This window comes from Bactrocera neohumeralis, unplaced genomic scaffold (genome assembly GCF_024586455.1).
Source record: "Bactrocera neohumeralis isolate Rockhampton unplaced genomic scaffold, APGP_CSIRO_Bneo_wtdbg2-racon-allhic-juicebox.fasta_v2 cluster10, whole genome shotgun sequence".
In the NCBI taxonomy this organism is placed as follows: domain Eukaryota; kingdom Metazoa; phylum Arthropoda; class Insecta; order Diptera; family Tephritidae; genus Bactrocera; species Bactrocera neohumeralis.
In genome coordinates this window covers 1,710,597-1,721,053 of record NW_026089623.1, presented here as the reverse complement: position 1 = coordinate 1,721,053, position 10,457 = coordinate 1,710,597, and the positions used below count along the sequence as shown (strand labels likewise).

General features: G+C 34.0%; 1 long non-coding RNA gene across 1 annotated transcript; it reads left to right on the top strand.

Annotated features, from left to right (window-relative positions):
- The first annotated feature begins 9,914 nt into the window (after window positions 1–9,914).
- LOC126764991 (uncharacterized) lies at window positions 9,915–10,457 on the top strand. The gene is made up of 3 exons (XR_007668209.1): window positions 9,915–10,065; window positions 10,135–10,279; window positions 10,339–10,457. It is a non-coding gene; the product is annotated as an uncharacterized LOC126764991 (long non-coding RNA).

Below are 10,457 nucleotides of genomic sequence, written 5' to 3'. Positions count from 1 at the left end.
GAAACGACTGATGCGCTGTTGTTAACTCGGCTATAATCGCGTAAGCGGTGTCTACGTCAATTAAGGTTAAAAACATAATTTAAATATCATATTGAAATTTAATTTTACATACCTGATGAATTAGAAGCCATTTTTTTTCTAAATAATTTTAAATTTATCGCTTTAATAAGAACTCGCTTAAGAACACACAGTTTATTTGCCAAATATGAAATAATTAGCAAAGCGAGAAAAAAAGCAACGGTACTTTGCTTTAAAAGTAGCAGTAGTAATATCCGTTAGAGAACCTTGATGTTAGAGAGGATGTTATACCCTTTATGGCATTGCTACTTCTTCGCGCCACGCTTCAAAAAAATAATCCTGTTCGGTCCAACACCGGTTGTATACATCTTTTTCTCCCGTAGAACTAATTTGTGCGGGTTTTTTTATTGTTTATCAATGATTATGTTTCCTGTATTTTTGGTATAATATTTTTTCTATTTTCTTTGTTAGTTTGTAAAATATATTAAACAGGTAACACTGATTATTTGATAGTTTGTAGCTCATTTGTTATTCTATTTTATATTTGGACATCAAATATATCAATAAATACAGGACGATATTAATAAAAAATATGGTTTTCATAAAGACACTATAAACTAGTTTACACCGAGAATAATTTAATTCTTTTTGGCATATAATAATACATTATTAATACATATATATTATAACAAAATTGGTTAATAACAAATCAAAAAACATCAGCAGGAGCTAAATATGTTAAATTCATTTCACAAAGTGGCTGTTTATTAAGATACTCCACTAGATTTGCTTTTTTACCAATTCACGAAAACTCTGAATCGTCATTAGAAATAAAAGGACGAAATCTAGTAGATTCTGACGATTCTGATATACCACTCAATTTTAAATCATCGGCTTACGCGATATATGAAAACTACTAAGGCCAGTACGAAGAAACAAAAGCTGTGATCTAAGATCAATTAAAGATAATAAAAGCAAATGTACCTACTCCAAATCCGAGAGTAGTCGATAAACAAGCAACGACACTAATGAACTTGCTAAAAGTTAAGAAAGAAACAAGTGAAGAATTCATCAAACTAGAATCCATGGTTTCAAATTGTTTGTCGGTTCTATCAACACAAAATATTCCTACAGATAATTGTTACTTTTCGCTCCCATCAAGAAGAAAATGCCCAACGTGGCAACAAATGAAAGGTTTTACTGACTACCAATATGAAATAGCAGAAAGAGCAGAAAAAATAGTCAACACTAAGAACATTAGGCACGACCACAATAGAAGCTTCAATTGACCTCAAGTTAGTAGCTAAAACAATTTAAACAAAAGCCTTCACGAAACGTTATGGTTCATATCCGAACAGAAAAAATACACGTCATGCGAACTATGCACAAGAGAGCATTAACTTATATCTTTGCGAGAGCTTTAAAAAGTTAAAAATTAACGAACGAAAAAATTTTGTCAGGTCAAACGGACTTTGCACAAATTGCCTGCCACATGTGCATACATTTAAAAATTGCAAAAGCAAATTTAATTACTTCTACTGTCACAAAAGACAATATTCAATGCTTCATTACAGCACATATCCCATCTCACCCCAAAAAAGCGCTTATACATAAAGAACCACGGGTTTAATTGTAAAAGCAAATCCCGAAACCCAAAATTCTAAAAATTGCCAAGAGACACCATGTTGCGCAAAGGCACAAAAAGCTCAAACGTTGCACAGTGAAACTCAAAGTGAACTAGTTACAGAACCAGTTACCATCATACCACCTCAATTCGAGGATAATGCGAATAAATACCTTAATTCACAATTAAGGAAATTTCAAAAGTTAGGGAAACTGCCCCCCAATAACAAACAAAACAATAAAAGATCAGTGTAGGGGCTCAGTAATAAATTAATGTCCAGTTAACAATTTAGATTTATTTAATTTAAGTTTTACATTCATTTTATTTAACTCTTATCTATCCTAATGCTGTGCTAATAATAATGCCTTAGTATTATACTAGCACCGGTTTTTATCCCGTCTTGTGCAGTAAGAAGAGCAGTCCATAACTCTCCTTATAATCCCTTTTGTAGTTTTGATGTTCACAACCCTCACTTTGCCGTCCGAACCAGGGACTATATCGACAATTCTGCCAATAGACCAATGTTGTGGGGGCAAGTTGGATTCATGGATGATGACCATTTGTCTAATTTTGATGATGGCTTCCGGTTTCAACTACTTGGAGCGTTGTTGTAGGCTAAGAATATAGTCGTGTAATCATATGTCCCAGAAACGGTGTTTCAAGGACGTCACCCGCTGCCATTGCATTAACTAAGATACTGTGTTCATATTGATGGTTTTATCTGGCATAGACAGTAATGACGTCTCTATCAAGAGATGAGCCGGAGTTAATGCTTCGCCATCATTGGGGTCATTTGAAAGCGGTGTCAATGAACGAGATTTTAAAATAGCTTCTACTTCAAATGTTTTTTTGGCAAAATAGATTTCATTGATTTTACTGCCGCCTCCCATAGCCGCTTGAAGAACTGTTGATGAAGATCCCTCAATTTGGCTTGAGCACCAACAAAATTTGTGGCGTTGCCGCAGTAAATCTGTTGAGGTATGCCGCGTCTTCCTACAAAACGTTTTAGACAAAGTATAAAATTATTAATAGAGAGGTCGGATACTAATTCTGCAAGTACGGCTTTGGATGTGAAGCATACGAAGATTACTATGTATGTTTTGTATGGAGCTATGTATGTTTTGTACTTGACCTATTTTAGCACGATCTCTGAATCAGTCCAAAAATATGTATATGTAAGTGCAAAATTTTAATACATTATTCTTAATTTAAGTCTTAGTCAGTAACAGTGCTGCATAACACATAACTACAAACGACGATTGTGCTTTAAGGTGCCACTTTAGATTTAGCAATAAGTAACGTTGTTTTGTAAGTATCATTTATAATAGAACGTACATAAATGTAGCACCCATATGCGCGAGTTAATTTATTTACTCATTAGGAATAAAAGGCTGGGATTTAGAATAGCATCCCCGGATTTCGGGAATAAAATGGGTATCACTGGAAAGGTGACGTTCTCCAGATCACGAAAATATATATATATAGTTGCCGCTGACTTATAGTTTTAAAGATATTTGAATTTAAAGTTGAAAAATTGATAACTTTTACATTGGTAATTTGTATATTGTGAACAACTTTTTCACTTATATTATGCACTTTTCAATTTTCAGAAAAGGGTTGCCATGGTTATTTTTTTTGGAGCGCGGCGCGGAAACCCCTTTTCTTATTCTGCAAATGCAGAGAATTGTAACTAAAATAAAATAATTAAAATAAAGCTTTATTTACAACAAATATTAAAAAAATTAATATACAGAAACGTTATAGTGAAGTGTTAGTATGTGAAAAGTGCATAATATAAGTGAAAAAGTTACTCACAATATACAAATTATCAATGTAAAAGTTGTCAATTTTTCAACTTTTATAAATGCAAATATCTTTAAAACTATAAGTCAGCGGCAACTATATATGTATATATATATATTTTCGGGATCTGGAAAACGTCACCTTTCCAGTGATACCCATTTTATCCCCGAAATCCGGGGATGCTATTCTAAATTTTAACCGAATAAAATAAATATATAATTTTAAGTCAGCCAATGAGATTGGTTCTGACTGATCCTTTATTTTTATAATATTTCACCGTATACACATGTACTTCAATATTGAATATATTACACTTAAACTGGTATTGTCACTGGCGAAGCGAATGCATTGGCGAGTCGAATGTTTTAGGCGAAAATTCGCCATGTTCATATTGTGACTGGCGAATGAACACATTCGCTCAACTTTTTTGTTGCCATACTAAAATAATTGAGAAATGTCACACGAGTTCATCCGAAATTGACATATTTCACGTATTATTGTTATTGTTTTGGAATTTTATTATTCGCTTATTCGTTATTGTAGTATGTTTTGAAATTTTACCGTGATTTTAAAAAAGTGAATAAAAATGTTTAACAACATAGATTTATATTTTGAAGACAGTTATGTTGAAAGGACAACAGCGAAGTTACTTAGGCAGCGACGGTTCATCAGGGATCACTCTAATCCCATGGAACTTTCTTCAGTGTTGTAAGTACTTATCTATTGCTATAAAAGTGCATAAACAAATATCACGTCACATAAGTTTTTATTAACAGATTTAAAGAAAACTTTCGGTTAAGTAAGGATGCGTTTATATACATATGTGCTAGACAGCATAAAGGAAAAATGTCCGACTAACCTATCGTCGTCAATATCGCCGATGTTGAAATTGTGCTGCGTTCTCAGATTTTTGGCTCATGGGAGCTGTTTAATCGGGATAAAGAAAAAAATGCTATTTTTTTTTTTATTTTTTATAAATGCGTTTAATTTTTAAAGGTGATTTTGTCATTTAACATTTAATCACAAAATGTGTAAAAAGCAAACTAAATATACTCGCTACGTGCGACTGTGCGATTGAAATTCCACGGCGAGGAGACGAGATGCGAAAAAGGACGTGCAGGATCTCGGTTGAATCAAATGCTGAACGCAGCGCGCAAGATTCATCCGATCGAGGTAAAATATTCGGAAGGTGTTGACGCGGCGCAGTGTCGAAGCGAATGTCTTAAATAATAGTGATGATCCGATCCTTTTGACATTTGCTGTGGTGAAATCCAATATGTCTCCAGGTGTGGTGTATTGGTGTTGTGTCTAGCTAGGGTGTGCCAGTTTTTCCCGGGTAGAGTGGGTAGAGGCTTAATTCATTTAAACATCCTGGGCCCCCTAGGCGAATATTTTGCCTAGTATTACGTATATGATGTTGCCTGTATTTCGGCGTACTGCTGGTAGAGTAGCCGAGGGCGCAGAACACATTTTATAAATGTTGAAAACGGCTTTGGTTTTAAACATACTTATGCTTTTACGTGCGTACAAATAAGAAACTACATTTTACAGATTTTCATAGTTATTATATTTGCAATTGTTTCTTTGATCGGTTTTTTTATTTGTGCTTTTATTTAAAATTTCTTTACCATCGGCTTGGTAAACTAGCTATTTATTAGTTGCCTTTTCTGTGTTATAATGTGCTTATAAAGGATAGTAACTCCACGCCTGGCTCAGATGTGGCCAGAATGGGTACTCCTTAGCCCCGGAGTTGGGACTATGAAATTAGAGGTATCTTGCGAGAGAGTGGCCGTGAATGGAGAACGGCTTCGATTTGTACAGTAGAGATTTCTTCATAATTAGTTTGATGCTTTCTATAGCTGATTCCTATAACCCACTCATATGAGGAGCGCTTGGGTAGCAGCAATAAGAGCGATCTTTAGCTATTTGTAAGAGAAGGTGCGTCACTGTACCACATTAGGAGTATGGTGATCTCTTAACTTGCTTTTAAGATTTTATTTATTTGAAAATTTGAGCCTCTGTGGGGCAATAGCCGATTTTTTTTTTTTTTTTTTTGAGTTTGAAAATTTTTAAGCAGAATTTTTGTGGCATTATTGGCGAAAGCCATCTTGCGGGGTCGAAAGGTTACGAACCTTGCTTTTTTTACCTTTATGTGGGGCATTGGGAAATTGTGGCTCTATTGGTTGTCGTACGACGTACCGGCCATTATTTGATCGAGTAGTTGTGGCTTTAGAGAAGTCTTCACAATACTGATCTTCTGAAGTTTTGTTTGTTATAGGGGGAAGTTTCCTTAACATTCGAAATTTCCTTAATTGTGAATTAAGGGATCTGTTTGTATTATACTCAACTTTAGTTGGCATGGTGGTAACTAGTTCTGTAACTAGTCCACTTTGTGTTTCGCTGTGCAGCGTTTGAACTTTTTGTGCCTTTGAGCAACGTGGTGTCTCTTGGCAATTTTTAAAATTGTGAACTTCAGGATTTGCTTTTGCAACTAAGCCCGTGGTTCTTTTGGTAAAAGCGCTTCTTTGGAGTGAGATTGGATATTTGCTGTAATGAAGCATTGAATTGTGTCTTTTCTGACAATATAAGCAGATAAATTTGCTTTTGCAATTTTTAAGACTGTGTGTATTGGACAAGCAGTTTGTACAGAGTCTTTTTGATCTGACAAAGTTGTTCCTTTCGTTAGTGTTTAATTTTTTAAACTTATCGCAAGTTTTAAGTTTATGCCCTCTTGTGCATAGTTCGCATGACGTGTGTTTTTTCTGTTCGGATATGAACGAGTGCGTTTTGTGAAAGCTTTTGTTTAAATTTTTGTTGCTTCTAGCTTGGGGTCTATTGAAGCTTCTATTTTGGTCGTGTTTAATGATCTTAGTATTGATTATTTTTTCTTCTAACCTTTCCGCAATTTCATATTGGGTGGTGAGAAAATCTTTCATTTGTTGCCAAGTTGGGCACTTTTTTCGTGATGAGAGCGATTGCTCCCATAAAAGTAACGACTTTTCTGATAATGCGGCGGTGCAAATGTTTACCAGAATTGGGTCCCAGCTGTCTGTGGGAATATTTAGTGTCGATAGAATCGACAAACAATTTGAAACAGTGGATTCCAGTTTGATGAATTCTACACTTGTTCCTTTCTTAATTTTTGGCAAGTTCATTAGTGTCGTTACTTGCTTATCGACCAGTATTCTGTCGTTTTCATATCTAGCTTTTAGAGCTTCCCAAGCCAAATTGAAATTGTCGTCATTTAATGCGAACTGATTGACTATTTCGCCTGCTTGACCTTTAGTTTTGTATCTGAGGTGATACAATTTTTGCGCATGTGATAATTGAGGATGGTTTATGTACACGGCCGTGAACATGTCCCGGAAGGACGGCCATTCTTCATAACCTCCGTAAAAGGTTTCTGTGTCACATGCGGGCACCTCGAGTTGGATGCCTGAACTTGTCTCTTGATATTGTTGCATTTGTGGCAGCTCTACTCTACTGTGGGGAGTAGGTGCAATTGCTTTTATTAGCTTTAATTGATCGGAGATCATAGCTTTCGTTTCTTCATATTGGTCTAAGCAGTTTTCGAAAATATCATAAGCCGATGAATTAAAATCTTGTGGTAGATCTGAATTGTCAGAATCTACTATGGCGTCATGAGCCGCTAGGAGGCGAGTCCAAAAATTTTCCAGATTTTGACTTTTTATTTCTAATAACGATTCCGAGTTTTCGTGAATCGGTGAAGAGGCAAATCTAGTGCAGTATCTTGTCAAACTGTCACTTTGTGAAATAAATTTTACAACCTGTTTTGAGCGTGTAGCTCCTGCAGGTGTATTTTGATTTGTGTCGTTATTAACCATTTTTGTTATATTATATATTAAAATATTTGCCAAACGGAATTAAATTTTTCTCAGTTTAAACTGATTTATGTAAGTATATGAAGCAGTAAGGTGTAGAAAACTGTGTACTCTTTTAAGCAAATAAGAGTTTTTTTTATATTTTTTTATATTTTGTTTAAAAATATATTTAATTTTATTTATTTATTTATTATTATTATGTTTTTCCTAAAACAGCACTTTTATTATATATCTTATGTCCTTATTTGGATATGTAGTTACACCCTAATAATTGGACTTGTATGTACTTGTTTGTGTGCAATTGAGAGCTCGTCGAAGAGATCAATATGCTTTGTACATAAGTATGCACGAATTGTTTGTGCTAATGATTATGCTTTGTTCGTAAGCAATTGAGAGCTCGTTAGAGAGATCAATTCGCTTTTTGTGCACAACCTTGCTTGTTTTTGTTCGCCAAAGAACAAGAGGTATGCCGGTTAATTGCCAATGTGGACTTAGAATATGTGTGTATATGTTTTAATACAAGTATATAAATACGTATATTTGAATGTTTTTCGAATTAATAATTTTTATTTATTCTAACTTTTTGTATGTTTATGTTTTAATTGAAAATAAATCTAGCACCGCTTAGTTATTAGGTACTTTTGCCTTTATATTTTGATGAAATATTTAAAATTTAATAGTTTAGTGTTACTCAACGTAGGGTATATAGAAAGTGGAAGATTCTATGCCGTACGTAAGCATAAGTTACGCTTCTATATTTTTGCTATAGAAGGAGAGCGCGAAACGGAATTGTTAACCTACAGGTATTTTTTTTGTTTTGTTTTATGCACTTATGTACGTATTTATGTAGGTTTGTAAATTGGTTTTGTTATGAATATTATTGTTGTAAAACGACATGCATGTATGTATGTATATAAATTTATGTGTGATTAATTTATTTGCTCTCTTTTCGTGTTATATTTTTTATTTGCCTTAGATTACTTTTTAAGACTCACTCCTGCCGCTTGCTTAATTAAGCATAAGGGGTATTGTCAAAAGGTATTACAAATAAATACTTGAATTTGTACTAATCTTTATGTATTTTAAATGGATGTGTTTTAAAACACATAGGTAAATATAGAAGGCAAAAATCGCAAAATAAAGCCGTAACTTAAAACAGTTTGGTACGTAAAATTTTTAAAGCCGTTTTGTTTTTTCTTTTTTAATTATTGTTACAGTTTTTGTGCTAAAAACTTGCAATCTTTAACATACATAAATGCATTATGAAATAAATGAAAAGCAAACGATACAACTCACTTTATCCTTCATCAAGAGTTTTTGAGGGGATAATATATCTACTTATGTGCGAGTGTGTCTGGGGGTATTTGGGCTTTTGACGCTAATCCCTTATCCTCCGCTGCCAGTTGACTGTCCCTGGTTTTAGTGTGTTTGTTTTTTGTTTATTTTAGTTTGTTTTAATTTCTCGACCGTTTAATTTATTATTATTTCTATTTTGTGTTTGGTTTTCGCGCCCGGTTGATGGTTTAGATTTTTAAACCGTTTGTGTTTTCTGTTTTTGGCACGAAATTTAAATATCTTCCTTGGAAAATATGTTTTTATTTTTCTGCACTCTTTAGAATTATATGTGTTTTATATGTACATATGTACTATGTATGTTCTTTGTGTATGCACATATTTTGAGAGCCGCTACACTTTAGTTAATTTCAGCTCACTAGGCTCTTTTGGTTTGATTGTTTTTTGTTTGTTTGTGTCACTGCACTTTGTCTATTCCTTTTTTTTTTTATTTTGTCACTTGTTTTTTTTTTTTTTTGTTTGTTTGGGTCGCTGCTTTTTTTGTTCGTTATATGTATGTATGTAAGTACATATGTTCATTTTTTTTTTTTTTTTTTTTTTTTTTTTTTTCTACTGCACTTTGTTGTCTTTTAGTTTTTGTCACCACAATTGTTTTAACACACAATTCAATAGTGTTATTCCTTATAATTTTAATTTGTTCTTTTTTGTAATCCGAAGGTGCCTATCGGTAAGGCTCGAAGGACCATGTTTAATCGGGATAAAGAAAAAAATGCTATTTTTTTTTTATTTTTTATAAATGCGTTTAATTTTTAAAGGTGATTTTGTCATTTAACATTTAATCACAAAATGTGTAAAAAGCAAACTAAATATACTCGCTACGTGCGACTGTGCGATTGAAATTCCACGGCGAGGAGACGAGATGCGAAAAAGGACGTGCAGGATCTCGGTTGAATCAAATGCTGAACGCAGCGCGCAAGATTCATCCGATCGAGGTAAAATATTCGGAAGGTGTTGACGCGGCGCAGTGTCGAAGCGAATGTCTTAAATAATAGTGATGATCCGATCCTTTTGACATTTGCTGTGGTGAAATCCAATATGTCTCCAGGTGTGGTGTATTGGTGTTGTGTCTAGCTAGGGTGTGCCAGTTTTTCCCGGGTAGAGTGGGTAGAGGCTTAATTCATTTAAACAGGAGCTATCAGCAAACAGTGGGAAATGATTTCCAACTAGGTATTGCACAGCCCACTGTTTCGTTGATTTTTAAAGAAAATGCTTCCAATATTGGAATCCACTCTGTGCAGTGTCTGGATCAAAACAGACATAACTGAAGAGCAGAAACGAACAACAAGAAGGAAATTTTTCACCAGATCAGGAATTCCAAATGTGGTTGGTTGCGTTGATGGAACCCATGTTGCAATTATTGCTCCATGTGAGAACAAGCACTTATATATGAATAGAAAAGGATTTTACAGCATAAATGCGATGATTGTAAGTAGCAACTAAATAAATAAATTATTACTTATTATTATTTCGTCCTAAAAAATTAATTTTTATCAGGCATGCGATCAGGATATGGTTATACGGTGTGTTGATGCAAGATATGGAGGATCTAGCCACGACTCATTTGTGTGGAACAATAGCGCTTTAAAAACATATCTGGAGCAAACATACCAAAGAGGAGATCATAATTCGGTTTACTTAGGTAACTACAATTTATATGTGTATGTACATACATAAATACTAAAATTAAATATATTATAGGTGATTCTGGTTATCCACTACACGAGTATCTATGGACGCCTTTCCGAAACGCTTTACCAGGAACAGTATAATCAAATTTTAATAAGAAACATGCAATGGCAAGGAACGTAGTTGAACGA